Source organism: Cervus elaphus, chromosome X (genome assembly GCF_910594005.1).
Source record: "Cervus elaphus chromosome X, mCerEla1.1, whole genome shotgun sequence".
Lineage (NCBI taxonomy): Eukaryota > Metazoa > Chordata > Mammalia > Artiodactyla > Cervidae > Cervus > Cervus elaphus.
The window spans coordinates 38,273,907-38,301,603 of record NC_057848.1 but is presented as its reverse complement, the minus strand read 5'-3'; the positions used below and the strand labels follow the sequence as shown (position 1 = coordinate 38,301,603).

At 38.1% G+C, this 27,697-nt stretch overlaps 1 long non-coding RNA gene across 1 annotated transcript; it reads right to left on the bottom strand.

The window, feature by feature from the left end:
* Positions 1 to 27,697, bottom strand: LOC122689280. The gene is made up of 4 exons (XR_006339787.1): positions 27,687 to 27,697; positions 22,526 to 22,536; positions 4,622 to 4,624; positions 1 to 114 (listed from the first exon to the last, which is right to left on the bottom strand). It is a non-coding gene; the product is annotated as an uncharacterized LOC122689280 (long non-coding RNA).

Here is a 27,697-nt window from a genome sequence, read left to right as displayed (position 1 = left end):
GGGGGCTGTCCCAAGATGGAGGAGGAATAGGATAGGGAGACCACTTTCTCCCCCACAAATTCATCCAAAGATAATTTGAATGTTGAGCAGCTTCCACAAAACAACTTCTGAATGCTGGTGGAGGACACTAGGCACCCAGAGAGGCAGCCCAATCTTTTCAAAAGGAGGGATTTGATTACTGGCTTGATTGCTCTCTCCTGTTTCAACTCTCCCTTTTCTCCTCCATGTCACCTCTATCTCCTTCCTCCTTCTCTTCTCTACATAACTCTGTGAATCTCTCTGGGTGTTCAGGACTGTGGAGAATTGTTTCACCATTAACCTAGAGGTTTTATCTTCTGTGCTGCATGGATGGAGAAGACGTGAGGCTACTTTAAGAGAAGGACAAAAAGCCAGAGGCGGGAGGCTTAATTCCAAAACTTCAGAACATCATAGAATTTCTGACTCCAGGGAAATCTAATATTAGAGTTCACCCAAAGGTCTCCATATCTACACTGAAATCAAGCTCCACCCAGGAGACAAGTTCCTGTGCAAGACATACCATGCCAATTCTCCAGCAAAACAGGAACATAATCCTGAACATTAAAAAATGGGCTGCTCAAAGCCATGCCAAACCCATAGACACCCCAAAACTCACTACCAGACACTTCACTGCACTCCAGAGAGAATAGATCCAGCTCCACCAACCAGAAGACAGACTCACACTCCCCCAACCAGGAAACCTTGACAAGCTACCAGTCCAACCCCACCCACAAGGAATAGACTCCACAATTAAGAGGAACCACAAACTTCCAGCCTGCAGAAAGGGCACCCCAAACACAACAAGCTAAAAAATATTAAAAGGCAGAGAAATACTCGGCTGGTGAAGGAACATGATGAAAATCAACCAAACCAAACAAAAGAGGAGGAGACAAGGAGTCTACCTGAGAAAGAATCCAGAATAATGATAATAAAGATGATCCAAAATCTTGAAACAAAATGGAGTTACAGATAAATAGACTAGACACTGGCATTGAGAAAATGCAAGGAATGTTTAACAAGGGCCTAGAAGAAATAAAGAAGAGTCAATGAATAATGAACAATGCAATAACTGAGATGAAAAGCACTCTGGAGGGAACAAGTAGAATAACTGAGGAATAAGAGAGGATAAGTGTGGTGGAAGATAGAATGGTGGAAATAAATGAAGCAGAGATGAAAAAAGAAAAAAGAATTAAAAGAAACAAGGGCAACCCCAGAGACCTCTGGGACAATGTTAAATGCTGCAACATTCGAATCATAGGAGTATCAGAAGAAGACAAAAAAAAAAAAAAAAAAAAAGCCGTGAACAAATACTTGAGGAGATAATAGTCAAAAACTTCCATAAAATGGGGAAGGAAATAGCCACCCAAGTCCAAGAAATACAGAGAGTCCCAAACAGGATAAACCCAAGGTGGAACACCCCAAGACACATATTAATCAAACTAACAAGATAAAACAAAAAGAGCAAATATTAAAAGCAGCAAGGGAAAAGCAACAAATAACACACAAGGGGATTCCCATAAGGATAACAGCTGATCTTTCAATAGAAACTCTTCAGGCCAGAAGGGAATGGCAAGACATACTTAAAGTGATGAAAGAGAAAAACCTACAGCCAAGATTACACTACCCAACAAGGATCTCATTCAGATAATGAAGAAGAAATCAAATGCTTTACAGACAACAGTGAATTCAGCACCACCAAACCAGCTCTTCAACAAATGCTAAAGGATCATTTCTAGACAGGAAACACAGACAAGGCTTATAAAAATAAACCCAAAACAACAAATGATAACAGGACCATATTTATCAATAATTACCTTAAATGTAAATGGGTTAAATGTGCCAACCAAAAGACAAAGACTGGCTGAATGGACACAAAAACAAGACCTCTATATATGCTGTCTACAAGAAACCCACCTCAAACCTAGGGACACATACAGACTGCAAGTGAAGGACTGGAAAAAGATATTACATGCAAATAGAGACCAAAAGAGAGCAGGAGAAGCAATACTCATATCAGATAAATAGACTTTGAATAAACACTGTGATAAGAGACAAAGAAGGACACCACATAATGATCAAAGGATCAATCCAAGAAGAAGATATAACAATTATAAATATATATGCACCCAACATAGGAACACCTCAATATGTAAGGCAAATGCTAGCAAGTATGAAAGGGGAAACTAACAGTAACCCAATAATAGTGGGGGATTTTAATACCCCACTAACAACTATAGACAGAGCAACCAAACAGAAAATTAGCAAGGAAACACAAGCTTTAAATGAAACAATGTACCAGTTAGACCTAATTGATATCTATAGGACATTTCACCATAGAACAATGGATTTTAGTTCACCTTTTTCTCAAGTGCACTTGGAACATTCTCTAGGATAGATCACATCCTTGGCCATAAATCTAGCCTTGGTAAATTTAAAAAAAAAATGAAATCCTTTCAAGCATCTCTCTGAACACACTACGATAAGGTTAGATGTCAAATACAGAAAAAAATCTATTAAAAATACAAACACATGGAGGCTAAACAACACACTTCTAAATAACAGATGATGGAAGAAATCAAAAAGGAAATCAAAATATGCATAGAAACAAATGAAAATGAAAACATGACAATGCAAAACCTATGGGATTTGGTAAAAGCAGTGGTAAGAGGGAGATTCATAGCAATACAAGCCTACCTCAAGAAACAAGAGAAACATCCAATAAACAACCCAACTTTACACCTAAAGCAAATAGAAAAAGAAAAGAAGAACCCCAAAGGTAGTAGAAGGAAAGAAATAATAAAAATCAGAGCAGAAATAAGTAAAAAAAGAAATAAAGGAGACTACATAAAAAATCAACAAAACTACAACCTGGTTCTTTGAGAAGGTAAATAAAATCGACAAACCATTAGCCAGACTCATCAAGAAAAAAGGGAAAAGAATCAAATCAATAAAATTAGAAATGAAAATGGAGAAATCACAACAGACAACACAGAAATACAAAAGACGGTAACAGCATACTATGAGCAATTATATGCCAATAAAATGGACAACTTGGAAGAAATGGACAAATTCTTAGAAAAGTATAACTTTCCAAAACTTAACCAGGAAGAAATAGAAAATCTTAAAAGACCCATCACAAGCAGGGAAATCGAAACTGTAATAAAAAATCTTGGAACAAATAAAAGCCCAGGACCAATTGGCTTCACATGTGAATTCTACCTAAAATTTAGAGAAGAGCTAATACCTAGCCTACTCAAACTCTTCTAGGAAATTGCAGAAGGAGGTAAACTTCCAAGCTCATTCTATGAGGCCACCATCACTATACTGCCAAAACCAGAAAAATATGCCACAAAAAAGAAAACTAAAGGCCAATATCCCTGGTAAACATAGATGCAAAACTCCTCAACAAAATTCTAGCAAACAGAATCTAACAACATATTAAAAAGATACATCATGACCAACTGGGCTTTATCCCAGGGATGCAAAGATTCTTCAATATTTGCAAATCAAACAATGTGATACACCATATTAACAAACTGAAAGGTTAAAAGCCATGTGATTATCTCAATAGATGCAGAGAAAACCTTTGACAAAATTCAATACCCAATTACGATAAAAAAAAAACAAAAAAACTCTCCAGAAATCAGGCATAGAAGGAACATACCTCAACAAAATAAAAGGTATATACAAAGAATCCCCAACAAACATTATCCTCAATGGCAAAAAATGGAAAGCATTTCCTCTAAAACCAGGAACAAGGGTGCTCACTCTCACCACTACTATTCAACGTAGTTTTGGAAGTCCTAGCCACAGCAATTAGAGAAGAAAAAGAAATAAAAGGAATCTAGATTGGAAAAGAAGAAGTAAAACTCTCGCTGTTTGAAGATGGCATGATCCTCTACATAGAAAACTGTAAAGACACAACCAGAAAGTTTCTGGAGCTTATCAGTGAAAATAGTAAGGTTGCAGGATATAAAATTAACACACAGAAATCCCTTGCATTCCTATACACTAACAGGAGCAGCGGCTGCGCTTTGCTGGAACAGCCATGAAGAGATACCCCACGTACAGGTAAGAGAAGCCCAAGTAAGACAGTAGGTGTTGCGAGAGGGCATCAAAGGGCAGACACATTGAAACCATAATCACAGAAAACTAGCCAATCTGATCACACGGAACACAGTCTTGTCTAACTCAATGAAACTAAGCCTTGCCGTGTGCAGTCACCCAAGACGGACGGGTCATGGTGGAGAGGTGTGACAGAATGTGGTCCACTGGAGAAGGGAATGGCAAACCACTTCAGTATTCTTGCCTTGAGAACCCCATGAACAGTATGAAAAGGCAAAATGATAGGATACTGAAAGAGGAACTCCCCAGGTTGGTAGGTGCCCAATATGCTACTGGAGATCAGTGGAGAAATAACTCCAGAAAGAATGAAGGGATGGAGCCAATGCAAAAACAATACCCAGTTATGTATGTGACTGGTAATAGAAGCAAAGTCCAAAGCTGTACAGAGCAATATTGAATAGGAACCTGGAATGTTAGGTCCATAAATCAAGGCAAATTGGAAGTGGTAAAACAGGAGAGGTCAAGAGTGAATGTCAACATTCTAGGAATCAGCGAACTAAAATGGACTGGAATGGGTGAATTTAACTCAGATGACCATTATATCTACTACTGTCAGCAGGAATCTCTTAGAAGAAATGGAGTAGCCATCATGGTCAACAAAAGAGTCTGAAATGCAGTACTTGGATGCAATCTCAAAAATGACAGATCTCTGTTAGGTTCCAAGGCAAGCCATTCAATATCACGGTAATCCAAGCCTATGCCCAAACAAGTAACACTGAGGAAGCTGAAGTTGAGCGGTTCTATGAAGACCTACAAGACCTTTCAGAACTAACACCCCAAAAAGACGTCCTTTTCATTATAGGGGACTGGAAAACAAAAGTAGGAAGTCAAGAAACACCCGGAGTAACAGGCAAATTTGGCCTTGGAGAAAAGAATGAAGCAGGGCAAAGGCTAATAGAGTTTTGCCAAGAGAACACACTGGTCATAGCAAACACCCTTTTCCAACAACACAAGAGAATACTCTACACATGGACATCACCAGATGGTCAAAACCAAAACAAGGTTGATTATATTCTTTGCAGCCAAAGATGGAGAAGCTCTATACAGTCAGCAAAAACAAGATTGGGAGATGACTGTGGCTCAGATCTTGAACACCTTATTGTGAAATTCAGACTTAAATTGAAGAAAGTAGGGAAAACCACTAGACCATTCATGTATTATCTAAATCAAATCCCTTATGAATATACAGTGAAAGTGAGAAATAGATTTAAGGGACTAGATCTGATAGAGTGCCTGATGAACTATGGATGGAGGTTCGTGATACTGTACAGGAGACAGGGATCACAACCATCCCCATGGAAAAGAAATACAAAAAGGCAAAATGGTTGTCTGAGGAGGTCTTACAAATAGCTGTGAAAAGAAGAGAATCAAAAAGCAAAGGAGAAAAGGAAAGATATTGCCATTTGAATGCACAGTTCCAAAGAATAGCAAGGAGAGATAAGAAAGCCTTCCTCAGCGATCAATGCAAAGAAATAGAGAAAAACAACAGAGTGTTTTCCAAAAACAACAAAGACTAGACATCTCTTCAAGAAAATTAGAGATACCGAGGGAACATTTTAGGCAAAGATGGGCTCCATAAAGGACAGAAATGGAATGGACCTAACAGAAGCAGAAGATAATAAGAAGAGGTGGTAAGAATACAAACAAAAGGACTATACAAAAAAGATCTTCACAACCCAGATAAGCACGATGGTGTGATCACTCACCTAGAGCCAGACATCCTGAAATGTGAAGTCAGGTGGGCCTTAGAAAGCATCACTATGAACAAAGCTAGTGGAGGTGATGGAATTCTAGTTGAGCTATTTCAAATCCTGAAAGATGATGCTGTGAAAGTGATACACTCAATATGCCAGCAAATTTGGAAAACTCAGCAGTGGCCACAGGACTGGAAAAGGTCACTTTTCATTCCAATCCCAAAGAAAGGCAATCCCAAAGAATGCTCAAACTATCGCACAGTTGCACTCATCTGACACGCTAGTAAAAGAATGCTTAAAATTCTCCAAGCCAGGCTTTAGCAATATGTGAACCGTGAACTTCCAGATATTCAAGCTGGTTTTAGAAAAGGCAGAGGAAAAAAAAAAAGAAAAAAAGAAAAGGCAGAGGGACCAGAGATCGAATTGCCAACATCTGCTGGATCATCGGAAAAGCAAGAGAGTTCCAGAAAAACATCTATTTCTGCTTTATTGACTATGCCAAAGCCTTTGACTGTGTGGATCACACGAAACTGTGGAAAATTCTGAAAGAGATGGGAATACCAGACCACCTGACCTGCCTCCTGAGAAATCTGTATGCTGGTTAGGAGGCAACAGTTAGAACTGGACATGGAACAACAGACTGGTTCCCAATAGAAAAAGGAGTACGACAAGGCTGTATATTGTCACCCTGCTTATTTAACTTATATGCAGAGTATATCATGAGAAATGCTGGGCTGGAAGAAGCACAAGCTGGAATCAAGATTGTCGGGAGAAATATCAATAACCTCAGATATGTAGATGACACCACCCTTATGGCAGAAAGTGAAGAGGAACTAAAAAGCCTCTTGATGAAAGTGAAAGAGGAGAGTGAAAAAGTTGGCTTAAAGCTCAACATTCAGAAAACTAAGATCATGGCATCTGGTTCTATCACGTCATGGGATGGGGAAACAGTGGAAATAGTATCAGACTTTACTCTTTTGGGCTCCAAAATTACTGCAGATGGTGATTGCAACTATGAAGTTAAAAGATGCTTACTCCTTGGAAGGAAAGTTATGACCAACCTGGATAGCATATTAAAAAGCAGAGACATTATGTTGCCAACAAAGGTCCGTCTAGTCAAGGCTATGGTTTTTCCAGTGGTCATGTATGGATGTGAGAGTCAGACTGTGAAGAAAGCTGAGTGCCAAAAAAATTGATGCTTTTGAACTGTGGTGTTGTAGAAGACTCTTGAGAGTCCCTTGGACTGCAAGGAAATCCAACCAGTCCATCCTAAAGGAGATCAGTCCTGGATGTTTGGAAGGACTGATGCTGAAGCTGAAACTCAAATGTTTTGGCCACGTCATGTGAAGAGTTGACTCATTGGAAACAATCCTGATGCTGGGAGGGATTGGGGGCAGGAGGAGAAAAGGATGACAAAGGATGAGATGACTGGATGGCATCACCGACTCGATGGACATGAGTTTGAGTAACCTCCGGGAGTTTGTGATGGACAGGGAGGCCTGGCGTGCTGCGATTCATGGGGTCACAAAGAGTCGGACACGACTGAGCGACTGAACTGAACTGAACAATGAGAAAACAGAAAGGATATTAAAGAAACTGTTCCATTTACCACTGCAATGAAAAGAATAAAATACTTAGGAATAAATTTACCTAAAGAAACAAAAGACCTATATATAGAAAACTATAAAAGACTGGTGAAAGAAATTAAAGATGACACAAATAGATGGAGAAATATACCATCTTCTTAGATTGAAAGAATCAACATAGTGAAAATGAGTATACTACCACCAAAGCAATCTATAGATTCAACACAATCCTTATCAAACTATCAAAAGTGTTTTTCACAGACCTAGAACAAATGATTTCACAATTTATATGGAAACACAAAGAATCTCAAATAGAACAATTTTGAGAAAGAAGTATGGAACTGGCAGAATCAACATGCCTGACTTCAGACTATACTCAAAGCTACAGTCATCAAGATAGTATGGTACTGGCACAAAGACAGAATTATAGATCAATAGAACAAAATAGAAAACCCAGAATAAATCCTTGCACCTATGGATACCTTATCTTTGACAAAGGAGGCAAATATATACAATAGAGAAAAGAGAATCTCTTTAACAAGTGGTGCTGGGAAAACTGGTCAACCATCTGTAAAACAATGAAACTAGAACACCTTCTAACACCATACACAAAAATAAACTCAAAATGGATTGAGGATCTAAACATAAGACCAGAAACTATAAAACTCTTAGAGGAAAGAATAGTCAAAACACTCTCTGACATAAATCATAGCAAGATCCTATATGACCCACCTCCCAGATTAATGGGAATAAAAACAAAAATAAACAAATGGGACTTAATTAAACTTAAAAAGCTTTTTCACAATGAAGGAAACTATAAGCAAGGTGAAAAGGCAGCCTTCAGAATGGGAGAAGCTAATAGCAAATGAAACAACTGACAAAGAAATAATTCCCAATATATACAAGCAACTCATACAGCTCAATATCAGAATAGTAAAAAAATAAAAAATAAAAAAGTGGGCCAAAGAACTAAACAGACATTTCTCCAAAGAAGACATACAGATAGCTAACAAACACATGAAGATGCTCAACATCACTTATTATCAGAGAAAATCAAATCAAAACCACAGTGAGGTACCATCTTACATCAGTCAGAATGGCTGCCATCAAAAAGTCTACAAACAATAAATGCTGGAGAGGGTGCGGAGAAAAAGGAACCCTCTTACACTGTTGGTGGGAATGCAAACTAGTACACCCACTATGGAGAACAGCATGGAGATTCCTTAAAAAACTGGAAATAGAACTGCTATACAACCCAGCAACCCCACTGCTGGGAATACACATTGAGGAAACCAGAATTGAAAGAGATACATGTACCCCAATGTTCAATGCAGCACTGTTTACAATAGCCAGGACATGGAAGCAACCTGGACGTCCACTGGCAGACGAATGGATAAGGAAGTTGTGGTACATAGACACAGCGGTATATTACTCAGCTATAAAAAAAAAGAACACATTTGAGTCAGTTCTAATGAGGTGGATGAAACTGGACCCTATTGTACAGAGTGAAGTAAGTCAGAGAAAGAAACACCAATGCAATATATTAATGCATATATATGGAATTTAGAAAGATGGTAATAATGACCCTATATGCAAGACAGCAAAAGAGACACATATGTAAAGAACAGTCTTTTGAACTATGTGGGAGAAGCTGAGGGTGGGATTATTTGAGAGAATAGCATTGAAACATGTATATTACCATATGTAAAATAGATGCCCAGTGAAAGTTCAATGCATGAAACAGGGCACTCAAAGCTAGTGCTCTGGGACAACCCAGAGGGTTGGGGTGGGGAGGGTGGTGGGAGGGGTGTTCAGGATGAGGGGGGGACATATGTGCACCCATGGCTGATTCATGTCAATGTATGGCAAAAACCACCACAATATTGTAAAGTAATTAGCCTCCAATGAAAACAAATAAATTAATTTAAAATAAAACCTTCATAATGATATTTCATCAAGGCCATTTATATGCGTAACTCCTTTTTTTTTTTTTAATTCCACTGCTCCTACTTTTAAAGACTAACTAGTTTTTTGAGTTAATATGTAGAAATCTCTAAGGTCTCATGTCATTGGCATAAAGAACATTATGCATATAAAACTTTAATAAAGTATTTTAAATATGGGAAATCAGTTGTTTTGTGGATTTGAATATATTGCAAGTTAATGCTCTACCTATCATTTTCTGGATCTATGTTTTAGCTAAAAAACAACAGATTCTGTGACTATATAGCTGAGAGACAGAATAGTTGATAATCTTTTGTTGCACAAATCCTTAGAACCATAGGATAGTGTTCAAAATCATACTATTTATTCTCCATCTGTTCAGGATCATTAAAAAGAAACCACCAACTAACACAGTATTGTAAATCAACTATACTTCAGTTAAAAAATAACTTGTAATAAACTCTTCCATATAAACTAACACTTAATTCTAGCAATAAAGGCAAGTGAAGGGATAGGTAGCTATAAAGAAAACATAATGTAGGCTTAATACTGTTAGTAAATTGACCTGGCAACAACTCAGTCTTCCTACCTTTTCACTTTTTTAAATAAAAAAGGCAATGGAGTGAATCAGTCAAATGGAAATAATGAAACCTTTGACAAATTTCTATGATACTACAAAAATATAAGTGGACAAAGTCATATAGACCATGCTAAGAAATAAAGCTTTTCACTAGCAAATACTGCTAGGCCAAAAAGAAAAAAAAGGCCCTAGATCTGACATTGTGACTTTTTAATATAACTACCAGAACCTGAAAACAATTATTAAAAGGCAGAGGAGGTATTGGCATAAAGAATAATATTCAATAAAACTTCAGTAAAATAAAAAATATGATTAATCTGTTGTTTTTCTAAAGGATAAAGTCATAGTCACTCTCCAGATTTTCTACTATAAAACATAAATAAGGAGATTGGGTGAAATGTACATGTACCGCTTTCCTTTTCTAAGTGACTAGTATTGGGAACACAGTGGGTCAGCAGGAAGGATAGAGATCTATCTCCTAAAGACACATGTGTCCCCAAGCACCTTTCGAAAGGAACTTGTAGTCTTTTTACAAATGTTTATACAAAAATTATAATTTCATCAAGTTGTATAGCACAGATTTCAACCTTTAGAAAACAACAGAAACAAGCAAAAACAACAGAAATTGTCCTTATAAACAACAGAAACTATCCAAAAGAATTGTGCTGAATAAATACAATTGTGTTTTACCAATATTAAGATTAAATCTTGTGAAATACAAAACTGACTTATTGGGATTTCAAAGTATGATTGAGAACTATAATTGTTACTCAATTTATTAATAGAATAATTATGCTTAAATTTTAATATAGTTCTTTATTGCAAAATACTTTTTTTCCAGTGAGTCCTGTTATGACAGTCTCAAAAGTCTCAAAAGTATGAGAAATAGATGACTTCAATTTGAAAATACTATTTTACAATATTCTTAGTTCACTTATGCATTTCAGACTATAATCTCATGTCCTTCTTTCCAAACTTTATCAAAATCCTTCTCACCTTATAGATTAAATATCATCTCCTCCATCAAACTTTCATAAGTCTGCCTAATTAAAATGGATTGTTGCATCCCCACAATATATAGCTTATACTCTATTAGAACATTTACTGCTAACTGCCTGGCATTAAATTTCTTTCTTATCCTTCTTTCCTACCACCACATATAATGTTTGAAGCAGGGCTATTCTGATACCTTGTATAGTGCCTAGAATAGACATTTAATTAATAGTTGCTCATACCCAGTAGAGGGATTGCTGTGTCATATGGTAGTTTTATTCCTAGTTTTTTTAAGGCATCTCCATACTCTTCTCCAGACTTCCCTGATAGCTCAGTTGGTAAAGAATCTGCCTGCAGTGTAGGAGACCAGGTTCAATTACTGGGTGGGGAAGATCTGCTGGAGAAGGGATAGGCTACCCACTCCAGTGTTCTTAGGCTTCCCTTGTGGCTCAGCTGGTAAAAAATCTGCCTGCAATGTGGGAGACCTGGGTTCAATCCCTGGGTTGGGAAGATCCCCTGGAGAAGGGAAAGGCTACCCACTCCAGTATTCTGGCCTGGAAAATTCCATGGACTGTATAGTCCACGGGGTTGCTAAGAGTCAGACACGACTGAGCAACTTTCACTTTCACTTTCATACTCTTCTCCATAGTAGCTGTATCAATTTACATTCACACAAACAGTGCAAGAGGGTTTCCTTTTCTCCACACCCTCTCCAGCATTTACTGTTTGTAGATTTTTTGGTGATTCTCATTCACTAGTGTGAGGTTAAAACCATAACTGAAAAAGACGCATGCACCCCCAGTGTTCATTGAAGCACTATTTACAATAGCTAGGGCATGGAGATTTCCCTTGTGGTTCAGCTGGTAAATAATCTGCCAGCAATGTGGGACACCCGGGTTCAATCCCTGGGTTGGGAAGATCCCCTGGAGAAGGGAAAGACTGGCTATCCATTCCAATATTCTGGCCTAGAGAATTCCATGGATTTTATAGTCCATGGGTTCACAGAGTCGGACACAACTGAGCAACGTTTACTTTCAGGGAATGGAAGCAACTTAGCTGTCCATAGACAGATGAATGGATAAAGAAGCTGTGGTATATATATACAATGGAATATTACTCAGCCACAAAAAAGAACAAATTTGAGTCTGTTCTAATGAGGTGGATGAACTAGAGCCTATTATATAGAGTGAAGTAAGTCAGAAAAAGAAAAACAAATATTGTATATTAACACATATATATGGAATCTAGAAAGATGATACTGATGAACCTATTTGCAGGGCAGCAAAGGAGATGTAGACATACAGAACAGGCTTGTGGACACAGGGGGATGGAGAGGGTAGGATACATGAAGAGAGTAGCATGGAAACATACACTGCCAAATGTAAAATAGCCAGTGGAAATTTGCTCTATGACTCAGGGAGCTCAAATTAGTGCTCTGTGACAACTTAGAGGGGTGGGATGGGGTGGAAGGTGAGAAGGAGGTTCAAGGGGGAGAGGACATATGTATACCTATGGCTGATTCATGTTGATGTATGGCAGAAACCAACATAATATTGTAAAGCAATTATCCTTCAATTAAAAATAAATAAATTTTAAAGATATTTAATACTTGCTAAATGAATCCTCTAAATATTTGAAAATGCAACATGTTCTCCTCCCCCCAAATTTTCATTTATATAATTTAGCGAAAATGATTTAAGCTCCCAGGACCACCATTTTTAACTAAATGACCACATAACACTTTATAGACCAAGTTGAAACCATAGTATCAGTGTTAACTTATGAAATCTGGATATGAACACCTCTCAAATTTCTGTCCAGTGACTGGCTCATCTATACAAGTTTAGAGGTGATGAATTTGCTACCATAAGATGTACAGCTACAGTAAGTCCTATCTGTTGATTCTAGAGTTTATGTCATGCACTATGTCACCCGACTTCTAGTTTTACAATTCATTTACACATCTACTAAAATTGTTTTTATACTAAAACTTAAGATCAAAGACTCTTATTGTATGAGGACAAAAATGAGAATGATTATACAAGACAAATAATGAAACCAATCATTGATTTTGGCATTTTATAAATTCAAAATTTCTAGCAGTGACTGAAAATAGCAAAACATTTTGAATGAAAGGAAATAGTTACAGAGGAAAAATCAATTAGCAAATATTGAATTTAAATTATGTTCAAGACTACATAGGGGAATATTAAGAAACAATCCCCACTCTTAGTGGAATTTAAAATAATTCTTAATATTAAGGAATACATTAAATTTAGGGCATTTATATTGGTTAATTCTTAATATGTATTTACCTGCTTCATTAAAGGTTTCTTGTTTAAAGGGCTTTGTCCAAACTTCAATCCAAAAGGTTCTTGGTTTGGTTTTTCATTCTTTCTTTCCTCAACGTTGTTTGGCTTTTTGTCATTTCTTTTCTTGATGTTGTTTGTTTCTTTGTCATTTCTTTCTTCAACCTTGTTTGTTTTTTTGTCATTTCTTTTCTTGATGTTGTTTGTTTCTTTGTCATTTCTTTCCTCAACCTTGTTTGGTTTTTTGTCATTTCTTTTCTTGATGTTGTTTGTTTCTTTGTCATTTCTTTCCTCAACCTTGTTTGGTTTTTTGTCATTTCTTTTCTTGATGTTGTTTGTTTCTTTGTCATTTCTTTTCTCAATGTTGCTTGGTTTTTTGTCATTTCTTTTCTCAATGTTGTTTGTTTCTTTGCCATTTATTTCCTCAACCTTGTTTGTTTTTTTGTCATTTCTTTCTTCAACGTTGTTTCCTGAATGTCCTTCAAAAAAGAATTATTTTATGTATTTTCAGTCAGTAAATTCAACATATCTTTCAGAAAGAACTACCTGTGATCTTATTGTCTTAAAGCTATACACCCATATATGCAAAGCTTTTGATATTTCATTAGTATGATATCATCTGAGAGTCTCAGTGAACTCTAGAACAGTCTTTACCATACTGTTTCTATGTGTATCTTAATACAGCAGTCTTCTCTGTATACAGTACCTGAAATTTGGTTTCATATGCCACCAAAGTTGGGACATGTTATTTGAAATTAATTGAAAGAATACTTTAACAGAGGAGTTCTCTGGTGGTCCAATGGTTAAGAATCTGCCTTCCAATGCAGGGGATATGGGTTCAATCCCTGGTTTGGGAAGATTCCACATGCTGCCAGACAGCTAAGCCTGTGTGCCATAACTACTGAGCCCAAATGTGGCAACTACTAAAACCTGTGTGTCCTAGAGCCCATGCTCCACAACAAAGAGAAGCTACAGCAATGAGATGCCCAGGCACCACAACTAGAGAGTTGCCCTCACTTGCCATAACTAGAGAAAGTCCAAGAACAGCAACAAAGACCCAGAACAGCCAAAAATAAACTCTTTTATTAAATCAATAAACTCTTTTATTAAAAAGGATATTCTAATAGAAAAAAGAGAGATGGAACGAAGCTATCTGTTTTGTATTAATCCTGTGAATATTTGCCTCAATCATTGCTTTGATTTGGGTGTAAAGACAGCTTAAGGAATGATCAAAGAATATAGATATCCAAAAGGCTCACAAAGATATATTTTATGTTTAGTTGGAAACATGAGATTGTTGCCCTCCCACCACTCTTAGCAGCTTTGCCCCTATAATAACCACCATCCCTCCTTTTGTCAGAACCTGCTAAGCCACTGAAGGATTTAAACAAGAACTGTAATGAAGCTGGGTAGGCAGCTGGAAGGGGCTCAGAGTATGTACAATGTCAAGATGGTTCCAACCTGTGCACTAGACTATGGAGATCCTTAATGGTTGCAAAGACTTCTCTACTATGGCAATGCCTAACACATTCATATTAAAATGCTTACATTGCACTGACCAATGTAATTATGGATACAAAGGGCTGTCTTTGTTCTGTGCTCTCATTGCCTACAGCATTTATTTTTTCAAAATGTAGATACCATGATGCTCAGGTTATTAACCATGCTCTTAACCCTCCTGTATTGCCTCCTTAAAGTAAAACTGGACCATCCAGACAGGCTTGTGAACAAGTACAAAATATTTCTCATTCTTATCCTGCTCTCCCTTAAGGAAGTAATTCATATAATTTTTTTTTCATTTGTCATGGCATGAAGTTACACCATCCTGTAGGCATGCATTTCCAAGAAAGATTAGACTAGCAACATATAGCAGCTAGATAGACTAGCAACATGCAATTTTACAACACATTCCAAGTTTGTGAATTTGCTTATCCAGTTACTCAGAAATATTTCAGACTTTTTTTACCATGTGTGATTTTTCTGTAAAATTTACCTCTCTGCTGGTGATGCTTATAAGCATTTGATTGCTCTCTTGAAAATGAGCTATTTTTTTGCTCTTTCTGTGTCCCATTCTTTTCTTCTTCAGTGCTTGTATCTCCTATCTTTCTAAGGATTATAATGTTATCTGTATTTGAAAATACAGAAAAAAATAAAGACAATGGAAAAAGCCGAATTACAGCAATGTGTCTCAAGAGCATAATCTATATTGTTACCTCATTATATTTCAGAATACTTTTAAAAAAGGGTAGCCCTGAAAAATAACACTATAATAATAATGCACTTATAAAACCATAACAAAGATCAAAGAATGCAGATATTTTAGGATTTGTTTCCTGGAAAAGAGAAAAGTTCCTGTTAAACAGATTTATAGTAACTTCATTTATGAAAAAAAAATACTGTCACCATAAAGTAGCTTAAGGGGGAAATCATTTAGATAAATGATTTTACTAAGTTATTTTAGTTTCAGGGAAACATGCAGCAATAGCATCATCCCTATATGTAAGATGACACTTATGTAAGACTATATGATATGTAACACCTAAATAATTAGTTGCATTTATTTTCTTATAAAGTAAGAGAGGAAATAAGGGCAATGGACACTGATAGGAGATACCAAAGTCAGGAACCAAGATTAGTGTAGTAGTAGAAGGCATTCAGAATACACAGAAGAACTGTACAAAAAAGATCATGACCCAGATAATCACGATGGTGTGATCACTCACCGAGAACCGGACATCCTGGAATGTGAAGTCAGGTGGGCCTTAGAAAGCATCACTATGAACAAAGCTAGTGGAGGTGATGGAATTCCAGTTAGGCTATTTCAAATCCTGAAAGATGATGCTGTGAAAGTGATACACTCAATATGCCAGCAAATTTGGAAAACTCAGCAGTGGCCACAGGACTGGAAAAGGTCACTTTTCATTCCAATCCCAAAGAAAGGCAATCCCAAAGAATGCTCAAACTACCACACAGTTGCACTCATCTGACACGCTAGTAAAAGAATGCTTAAAATTCTCCAAGCCAGGCTTCAGCAATACGTGAACCGTGAACTTCCAGATATTCAAGCTGGTTTTAGAAAAGGCAGAGGGACCAGAGATCAAATTGCCAACATCCACTGGATTATCGAAAAAGCAAGAGAGTTCCAGAAAAACATCTATTTCTGCTTTATTTACTACGCCAAAGCCTTTGACTGTGTGGATCACACGAAACTGTGGAAAATTCTGAAAGAGATGGAAATACCAGACCACCTGACCTGCCTCTTGAGAAACCTATATACAGTTCAGGATGCAACAGTTAGAACTGGACATGGAACAACAGACTGGTTCCCAATAGAAAAAGGAGTACGACAAGGCTGTATATTGTCACCCTGCTAATTTAATTTATATGCAGAGTATATCATGAGAAACGCTGGGCTAGAAGAAGCACAAGCTGGAATCAAGATTGTCGGGAGAAATATCAATAACCTCAGATATGTAGATGACACCACCCTTATGGCAGAAAGTGAAGAGGAACTAAAAAGCCTCTTGATGAAAGTGAGAGAGGAGAGTGAAAAAGTTGCTTAAAGCTCAACATTCAGAAAACTAAGATCATGGCATCTGGTTCCATCATTTCATGGGAAACAGATGGGGAAACAGTGGAAGCAGTGTCATACTTTATTTTTTTGGGCTCCAAAATCACTGCAGATGGGGATTGCAGCCATGAAATTAAAAGACGCTTACTCCTTGGAAAGAAAGTTATGACCAACCTAGTAGCATATTAAAAAGCAGAGACATGCATCCAACCTGGACTGGCGATTGGGATGACCCAGAGGGATGGGATGGGGAGGGAGGTGGGAGGGGGGTTCAGGATGGGGAACACATGTAAATCCATGGCTGATTCATGTCAATGTATGGCAAAAACCACTACAATATTGTAAAGTAATCAGACTCCAACTAATAAAAATAATTGGGAAAATTAAAAAATAATAAAATAAAAAGCAGAGACATTGCTTTGCCAACAAAGGTCCGTCTAGTCAAGGCTATGGTTTTCCCAGTGGTCATGTATGGATGTGAGAGTCAGACTGTGAAGAAAGCTGAGCACTACAGAATTGATGCTTTTGAACTGTGGTGTTGGAGAAGACTCTTGAGAGTCCCTTGGACTGCAAGGAGATCCAACCAGTCCATCCTAAAGGAGATCAGTCCTGGGTGTTCACTGGAAGGACTGATGCTGAGGCTGAAACTCTGATACTTTGGCCACCTCATGCGAAGAGTTGACTCATTGGAAGAGACCCTGATGCTGGGAGGGATTGGGGGCAGGAGGAGAAGGGGATGACAGAGGATGAGATGACTGGATGGCATCACCGACTCGATGCACATGAGTTTGAGTAAACTCTGGGAGTTGGTGATGGAGAGGGAGGCCTGGCATTCTGCAGTTCATGGGGTCGCAAAGAGTTGGACACGACTGAACGACTGAACTGAACTGAACTGAGAAGGCATTCAAACTTTAGTTTGCAGTCATGAAGTAGAAGACAAATGGGCCCCAGGCTAAGCATTTACAACTGGCCACCTCCTTACATATCTTGTGGCAGGAAAAATGTGGACTTCAGGCTGGATAATTACCACTAGCCTTCTGTTTGCATTTCCTGAGACAGGAGATAGGTGGGCTCCAGGTTAGGCATTTACAATCAGCCTCCTGTTTGCCCTCCAAAATGTAAGTAACAACAGATACAGGGTAAATTAGCCAGACTTTGTCTCCTGTGGATACCTTAAGACAATAGGCATGGTAGGAATAGAGAAGGGCTAAATTGTGAGTAAAGTATCAAGAGCCATATATTTTTCTTCCTTGTGGCGGGGGGAAAATTGCACATGTACAGAAAGGCTCCTTGGGGGTTCAAAAGTCAGGGGATGATGCCAGACCCTAATGAGCCTTGCTTCTTCCAGATCCCTTTATATCAAGACCCATCTTGGCTGAAAGGTGTGCACACCTAGGGTAAAGATCCTGAAACAAATTAGTGAGGGGGGGAAAGCAGGACAGTTGGCAGAAGGAAGACAAAGACCAGAAGAACTGTCCTATAAAAGTGACTTAACCACCTCTTTAATGTGCTCCTCCTCACTAGGGGGACACCCACACTCTTTCTCCCCAGGGACGCATCTCTCCTTTGCTTTTATCTTAACTAAACAAACTGCTTCTCTGTGTGCTCTCCCACTTGTTGTTGTGCTATGTCTCTAATAACAAACTTTGTACCTGAATTTACAATTTTTACTTCTATGAGAGATGCATTTTTCACTGGGGAGAGCCAGAGGAAAATAGCTTCTAGCATCTAGCCCTAACTGGTCTGGTGGCTAGGATTCCTGGTTTTCATCCAGGCTCAGTTCAGTTCAGTTCAGTTCAGTTCAATCGTTCAGCCGTGTCCGACTCTTTGCAACCCCACATCCAGGCTACCCAGTTTCAATTCCTGGGCAGGGAATTAAGATCTTGCTTCATGCCACCATTCACTGCTGCCTCACCAAGATCAGTCAGGCATGTTCTTATGCACTCGTGTGAAGAGCATTTACATGCCGTCATTTGAAGGATGAGAGACAGGTACAACCTACTCTAAAATATCTCTCCTAACAATCTGGGATGGAAAGCTCTAAAGGTTGGATGTTCTATCAGTAGATGAAAGCTTACTTAGGTCAAGATATCCTCAGAAATAAGCACAAGCTAGGCATTTGGAAGGACCTAGAGAAACTAGGATTTCCCAGGTGGCTCAGTGGTAAAGAATCTGTCTGCCAATGCAGGAGATGCAGGTTTGAACCCCGGATAGGGAAGATCCCCTGGAGAAGGAAATGGCAACCCACTCCAGTAATCTTGCCTGGGAAATCCCTGGTAGGCAACAGTCCATGAGGTCTAAAAGAGTCAGACATGAGTTAATGACTAAAAAACAATAGAAAAACTAGCAGAAAGAGGGGGAGCCAAGAAGGGTGCATAGAGGAAACAGTTGGACACCAAAGATTAACCACTCCTTTATCATTCTGCTTAGTATTAGTCCTGCCTTAGGTCTCCAAAAATCTGATTCTAATTTTCTTTGAAATGATTGACATCTTCAAAAGTAAAAATCAAGGTAAAGCCCAATAATCAATAGAGTATCATTTCTTGACAATCCTATTTTAAGCATTTGTTCTTTATGCCTCTCAGCAGCCATTGGCTGTAACATCTCCTGCAGACATAATCGTTAATTTTGTTCCTTGTATTTTTTATGTATTCCCTTTTCTTAATTTTTCCTCTGTTATTTCTCCTGTAATTTACATTTAAAATCTGTACGAATTTCTGTAGACTTTTTTCTCATTACAATACAGTTGACCCTTCAACAACATAAGGGTTGGAGTGCTGACTGTCCCTGCAGTTGAAAATCTGCATAAAATGTATAGCCATCCCTCCCTGTACATGGTTTCTCAGTATCCATGGTTCCTTTGTATTTACAGTTCCGGACCTGTGGATTCAATCAACCAGAGATGGTGTAGACTATGGTATTTACTGTTAAAACAAATCCAGGTATAAGGTATGAACAAAGAATGTTGCTAGCCATATCAGTAAACAAAGGATGTTGCTGTCACCAAGCCATCAGCTACTGTAGCCCCCACCCATGTACCCTGAGGGAATCCAGGATAGAAAAAGCATAGGATACTGGCCCTAGATAGTTAAGATGCATATCAAAGAAATGATTTCAATGAATCCTGACTGTTGCATCTTTACACACACAGAAATGGGCTTCCCAGGTGGCTCTAGTAAAGAACCAGCCTGCCAATGCAGAGACACATGGTTTTGACCCCTGGGTTGGGAAGATCCCCTGAAGAAAGGAATGGCAACCCACTCCAGTACTCTTGCCTGGAGAATTCCATGGACAGAGGAGCCTGGCAGGCTACAGTCCATGGGGTCACACAGAGTCAGACACAACTGAAGTGACAGAGCACGCATGCACACATAGAAAAGCACTAAGTTCATTAACTTGAGATGTGTGGTTCTCTCAGACTAACAGTTATCTTTTGAAGTTCTGACTACCTGGGTTTTCTATATATCCTGGCTCCTCCCTTACCTCTTTGGAGCAGTCCCACAGAGCTATCTGAGAGGCTGTCTTCAGGACTTAAGTCCTCAGAAAGTCTGACAAATTAAATATAATTCTCAACTTTTAAGTTGTGCTTTTTTTCCCAGTCAACAAAATAGACTCACATAGTTCAAATCCGTGTTGTTCAAGGGTCAACTATACAAGGGAGTGCACTATCAGAACATCTTACAGGACGCCACAGAAGATTGTTTGAATCTCCAACACTTCTCCCTCATCAACTCTGAAACAACCAGTATCCAGTCTACAGGGACCCAATGAAACAGGTGACTTCCCATATAGAAAAGCAAAATTTCCAGAGAGGAGAAAATGAAGAGTCGGTATCTTTTACAATGAAGTAAGTGCTTTCACATTAAGGTGTGCTCTGCCTTATGGCACTCAAACACAACTTGCAGCGACTTTAAACTTTTCCTGTCCTCAGAGTGACCAAACGTTACGTCAAGTTCTATTTTAGAATCACATAAGGATTAGAAAAAAAGAGACAATTTCTCAAGGCTCATGTAGACCTGTAGCTACAGTTGAGAAATATTTATTTAATGTTTCATGACATGGATGGCTGAATGAATAAACCATGAAGATTAATAATAACACCTTTAAGGGAGTTCCCTGGTGGCCTAGTGCTTAGGATTCTGGGCTTTCACTGCCGTGATCTGGGTTTATCCCTAGTTGGGGAACTGAGATCTAGCAGTCTATGCAACACAGCCAAAAAAATTTTTAATGTAAAATAAATAAATAACACCTTTAAACTGAATAATACTTTAAAGTTTACAGAGTATTTCCACATAAAAGCTCTTGACACAGTACTTGGCACATATGAGACTCTCAGTAAATAAGATAACACATGAACAAACATTTATTAAGTGTCTGATATATGCTAGGTACTGTACCTTCACCCTTAGAGGCCAGTAGAGATTATCCTCATTTTTAAAGAAGAAAACAGAGGTTTCCTAGTGGTCCAGTGGTTAGGACTCCATGCTCTCACTGCTAAGGGCCTGGATTCAGTCCCTGGTTGGAGAATTAAAATCCCACAGGCTATGGGCAGCATAGCAAACAAAAAAGAAGAAGAAGAAGAAGAAGAAAACAGGCTCAGGAAGATTATATGACTTACTTGAGGGCAGCAAATTAATAGGTTAACAAGCTGGGACAGCTTCTAAGGCCAAGATCCTTGCCACTATACTACACTTCCTCCTTCAAAAGCTCAGCTATCCAGAGAATTAAAACAGCAGCAACGAGGCTAGTGACCATTCATTTGAATGTGGTATTCCTACTAAAATAGCATTTTCCTTTCAAATCTATTTGTAATTAATTGCACAAAATCAAGTTTAGCATTAAATTAGTGCAATAGCAATCTTTAACCCAGTATTCAAGCTCCCATTTTGCCCTGTCCCCTTGATTCGGTCAGTCTAAGATTTGGTATGCAACTGTTATCAGGCTTGTTCTGAACCACAGTGCTATACAGGAAAACTATAGCATGGCTTTAAATCCTATCTGTGGCTTTATTTGCCCAAAAGAACTTAAGCCATTTGAACTTTGAATCAAACTACCCTGCAAGTCACACAATCCTTTTAAACTCATGAGTGGAATATATAGAATGCTCCACAAATGCCTAGAGTCCTCCTTCCCTAAAATCAAATCCTTCTCCATTAGTTCAACTTACACATAACATTATAAAGACTTCAGTTTCAGTGTCACCCTAACAGTGCCACATTAATCCCATAAGATTTTTCAAATCTTTTCCTTTAGAATGAATATATTATTGGATGGAAGCATTTTCCCATCTCAGTTTGACTCAATCCAAATATAATATAACTCCCTAATAATATGAATGAACAAACATCAGAGAAAGAGTAGTGAATAGTGGTAGTATTACAGACAGCAAAACGTGGTACATTTCATACAAAATGAGATTCTCATAAAAATGTCATTCCCAAATAGGTTTTATAGAGATTGTCAAAGTTCACATTCAACAAATCGGTATAAGTTTCATATCTGCTACCTGGCCAACAGCATCAAGATATTTTGATTCACAATAATTGTTCTAGAATAGAGAAGGTAGAAATATGCTCTGGTATCCATCCAAATCTACAATAAGGAGACTCTCTGAGTCAGAAAATAGATTATTTTCTCACTTATTTAGCCAAACTCTAAGGTCATTCACTGTTCTAGACTAAAAAAGATTTTGTTCTAGTGTTGACATTTAAATTTTCTTTAAAATGATCACTGCTTTCACCTAATTTAGACTCATAAGTGATAGTACTGGCTTCTCTTTAAAACATCAGCAGTCCCGTAATATGGGTTCAGGTTTAATGACTACACCCACAGTTGCTATATAAAATTCATTTAACTAATAGAAAATTCAATTTTCTCTTTGGTATTTTTCCATATTTGTTATATTTATCCTAAAATTGAATTTCACATCAATTGTAGAAAGGGATCACTTGTGCAAGGGAAGATATAAGGACACCAAAATAGAGTGCAGAAAAACAAGCTACACAACAGTCAGCAGAAATCTGTCCCTACAGTCTGTAACACAGGTAAATGAAACTCTGTCTAAAAGATGAAAGGGGTGTCACTGGTATATTTTTGCCTTGAAAATAATTGTTCACACATTTGTTTAATTTAAATGGCCTCCTAAATCAGCTTTCTTGAAATAAGACTAAAATGTAACACTAGATAAAATATAAAGGTAGAAAGCAGCCTAGAATCACCCCAAATCTAGAATGGAAACATTAAGTAGGAAAGTACCAATCCGTTGTTTTACAAATGAGAAAATTGAGGCCCAGAGAGGGCCAAGTGATATACCCAAGGTTAACTATTGCCAGAACTGGGATTAGAACACAACTCTCCCAAACATGAAGGGTTTTGAAAGTCCAGTGTAGGGAATATGCTATGCACAGGCCTATACTCTAATTAACACGGCTTCTTTGAAAAATAAGAATGACTTTCTCATCACCCCCAGGCGAAGGGTTGGGGGCAGTAGAGAGTACATAGTGGAAAGACATCCTGAAAACAAGATGTTGAAGTACTGATGTGACTGAGGGAAAACCATTAGTGACTGTTCCCATAACTAGAGCCTTGAGGGAGTTGCTGAGAAAGGGTGTCACTAGCCGAAGGGCTAAACAAAGTCATGAAAGGCCTGAAGGTTTGACATTTAGGACTGTGCATTGTATATCTTTATCCCTGATCTGAGATTGTAAAGAACAGATATCTATAGAGCACAAGGAAGTACAAGGAAGTAGATGTTAACAATAAAAAAGCATGCACAGATTAGGACCTGAGCTTTTGCCTGTGAATGGCATCAGCTTCCTGATCCCCACTTTATTTGAGTCTTATTTTTCCTTACTCTTCTGCGGCACCACTCCCTCAAGTCAGTTCGTTGTTGGGCTGGTCCCAACAGTCAAGCTAAGATTTTTAAATTTTATCTTATAGGTCAGTGGTTCTTTACCCTGGCTGAGCATCAGAATCACCTGGAGAGACTTCTTTTAAAATACAGAGCCCCTATCCAAGATTATGACTTGGTAGGGCCATAGTGAGTTTCAAATATTTGTGATTTTCCAAAAAAGTCCTCCGAGTAACTCTGATGTTTAGCCAAGATTGCAAACAACTGCTGTGAGCAATGGAGAATCTTCAAAGAGCAGAAGAGGGAGATTATTAAATTGTTGGTTTGGGGACGAATCAATTTGTGATTCACAATAAATTGCAGAATAAAGTGAGACTATAAAAAGGAAGATGAATTATTTTGCAGTAGACAGAAGGATCAACAATAATGCAAGCATGAAGAAATAAAAGATTATACTAAGGTGATGTCAGGAAAAAAGGAAAAGGAAAACAAGAAGTCCCTATCCACCTCAGACCCATTGGGAACACTGAGTACAGAGACCTCCACAGCCTCGCTTTCTTCTACTCATCCTCTTCCAAACACAAGCACAATCCCAGAGCCCAAGTATTCTCACTCAATGATCAGTTATGAAAGACCTCCCCAGGTAACCAAGGAAATGAGGTCCAGTTGAGAAGAAGGAGGAATACAAAGAGAGATATTCTTAGAAATATGGCAGGGGAGATATTTTCCTAGAATCCTGCTTGACCCTGAAATTCATTTTTGCATAAAATATTACTATAAATGGTTGTTTCAATCCAAGTATCAGTGAGCCAAATAGACTCTAGTGCATTGTCCTAGAAACCTGTCCACTCTTTAAAATATTGTTTCTATGCATGCAATTCTTTATGCACCCAACAACTGGTGTATAAATTAGGTATTGGAACATAACAACACATTTACCAGTTGGGAATTGCCTGTATATGATTAAGAATCAAATGAATAACACAGGCACTAAATGTTCCAAGATTGCAGACAAAAGACAGACTACTGTGTACTGGAAAAATTGCTAAATCCTTGTAGCAGAGGTGGGTAAAAAGGATAGGGTTTGAAGAGGTGAAAGATCACAGCATTCCATGAAAGAGAAACAAAAAAAGCCTTGGAGCCAGGAATTAATATAATATGTTTCAAGGAGAAGTTCAGTTTGGCTAGAATGGAAGACTGGTGCCAGATAGTTATGGGAGAAAGGTCAGACAGATAAGGTGGATGATGAAAAGCCTTGAATGTCAGAAGCTAAGTAGTAAGGATTATGGACAGGGACCAAGGGGAGTATTCCATACAATATCTAGCACAGTGCCATGTCAATCTACCAAATAACAAGCAGTTTCTGAGAGCATCTATATGCTTGGTAATATTCTAGGTATCACATGAAATCAGGAAATTGATCAATGCTTTTTAAGCAGAGAGAGAATTTATATTATCACTGCACAGCTATTTGGAAGGAAACTATCCTTTCTATTATCTAATAATCTTTATTTCATTTGACTGTTTTTAGAAACTCTCCTCAGTTTCTAAAACAAGGGAACTTGTTTTAGCAAATACTGCAAAGCTGCCCAGACCACAAAAGGAGGAAAGTCAAAGAAAACATGCAAGATGCATGCATTTAATATAACATTCAATCCTTAAAAGCAAGTATGTTTGTTACTTATTTTACAATAAGATCTTTATAATACAGATCTTTTATCTCACCTCTTGCCAAGTGTTGGCTATTCCATTTCTCTTTGCACTTAAAACACTGATATGGTGTGGTCACCTCAAGAAAAGCCTGTATGGCATGCTGCTGCTGCTGCTGCTAAGTCGCTTCAGTCATATCTGTGTGCAACCCCATAGATGGCAGCCCACCAGGCTCCCCCGTCCCTGGGATTCTCCAGGCAAGAACACTGGAGTGGGTTGCCATTTCCTTCTCCAATGCATGAAAGTGAAAAGGGAAAGTGAAGTCACTCAGTTGTGTCTGACTCTTAGCGACCCCATGAACTGCAGCCTACCAGGCTCCTCTGTCCATGGGATTTTCCAGGCAAGAGTACTGGAGTGGGTTGCCATTGTCTTCTCCACTGTATGGCATAGTACCCATCTAAACTAATGTAAGTTCTAGTGTCAGCATTTAAAATGTCAACTATGATGTAAGTCAAGTGAGTAGGAAATTGTAATCATGAATGTGCTCCAGATTCAAAGGGAGAAAAGAAAAACACCCCAGGTCCATAATCTTGAACACCCATTCTATGCTTCTGTGCTAGGTTTTCTGAAAATAAGCCTAGTATTTGGGATTTCACCAATAGTCCATATTAAATTCACAAATGTCTACATTGAAATATAATTGGGAAAAAAGATATTAGGAAAAACTATGTACGGCCCCAACATAAAAATGTACCATGAGAACTAAAAAAAAGACTTCAGGTATTGCCTATGTGAAATGAGTTTAGCAATGACATTCCTTTCTCTTTCTAGACACTTCCTTATTTGACTGTTCGGAAACAAGAGAGTCTCTATAGTCCCTTCTAGCTCTAAAATTCTACCAATAACATTAGAAAATTGAAGGAAAAAAGTATAATGTAAGAAGTATTTCTGTTTCATAGAAATTATCTTAGATACATAGTGGATATTTAATAAATACTTGAATTAGCATTTAATATTATTGACACTAAACAGTTTCTCATGTGTATGCATATGGTCTCTAGAATGTACTTTATTTTTCTATTTTGAGGTTTCTATCTTCTGAGTATACAGGTGTATGTTAAGCAGGCCAAGATGAATAGATGGTTTCACAGCAGGAAAAAAAAAAAAAAAAGACTGAGAAACACCAGCAGTCTTGACTTTTTACACATAATGGTTATTTACAAACTTATTTAAAACCTTAATTACTTTTTCTTACCGAGGTAAACATTTCACAATACATATGCGAATCAAATCATCACATTGTACATCACCTTAAACTTACACAGTGGTATATGTCAATTATATCTTAATAAAGCAGAAAAGAATAAAAAATTATTTTAAAAACGTAATTACTTTCAAAACTTTCAATTATTTACACCCTTGGATGCATTGCAGGTTTTTTTTTTTTAAGTGACATTAGGCTGCTGCTGCTGCTGCTAAGTGGCATCAGTCATGTCTAACTCTGTGCGACCCCATAGACGGCAGCCCACCAGGGTCCCCCGTCCCTGGGATTCTCCAGGCAAGAACACTTGAGTGGGTTGCCATTTCCTTCTCCAATGCATGAAAGTGAAAAGCGAAAGTGAAGTTGCTCAGTCGTGTCTGACTCTTCATGACCCCATGGACTGGCCTACCAGGTTCCTCCATCTATGGGATTTTCCAGGCAAGAGTACTGGAGTGGGTTGCCACTTCCTTCTCTGAAGTGACAGTATACATACTTTTAATCCTTGGATTTGGTAAGTCTAGAGAACACCATTTGATTTGTTACACTGCAACGGAACTGTGCAATAACATAAACAGCTAGAAATCAAAGATCTTATCAGGACTTCCCTGAAGGCTCAATGGTAAAGAATCCACCTGCCAACACAAGAGACATGGGTTCAATCCCTGGTCCAGGATAATCACACATGCCTCAGAGCAACTAAGCCAATGAGCCACAACTACTGAGCCTATGTGCTGCAAATACTGAAGCCCATGTGCCCTAGAGCCTTTGCTCAGCAACAAGAGAAACTAACGCAATGAGAAGCCCAAGCACCACAGCTAGAGAGTAGCCCCTGCTCACTGCAACCAGAGAAAAACCCACACAGCAATGAAGACTCATCACAGCCAAAAAATAAATAAATAAAATTATTTTTAAAATTAAAAAATATATATCTTATCAGCTATGATTTAGAGATGAGATTCAATTGCTGCTCAGCCTGTCCATAAAGAAGAGAAAACAAATGTTTTTGCGCCTGGGTAAGATGTGTAAGGATCCTTTCAGCATAGTCTGTGAGGTTATGAAGACGGCATCCTTTGCCTCAGTTCTCAAGATATATCATTACAGAGACATGGTGCTTTG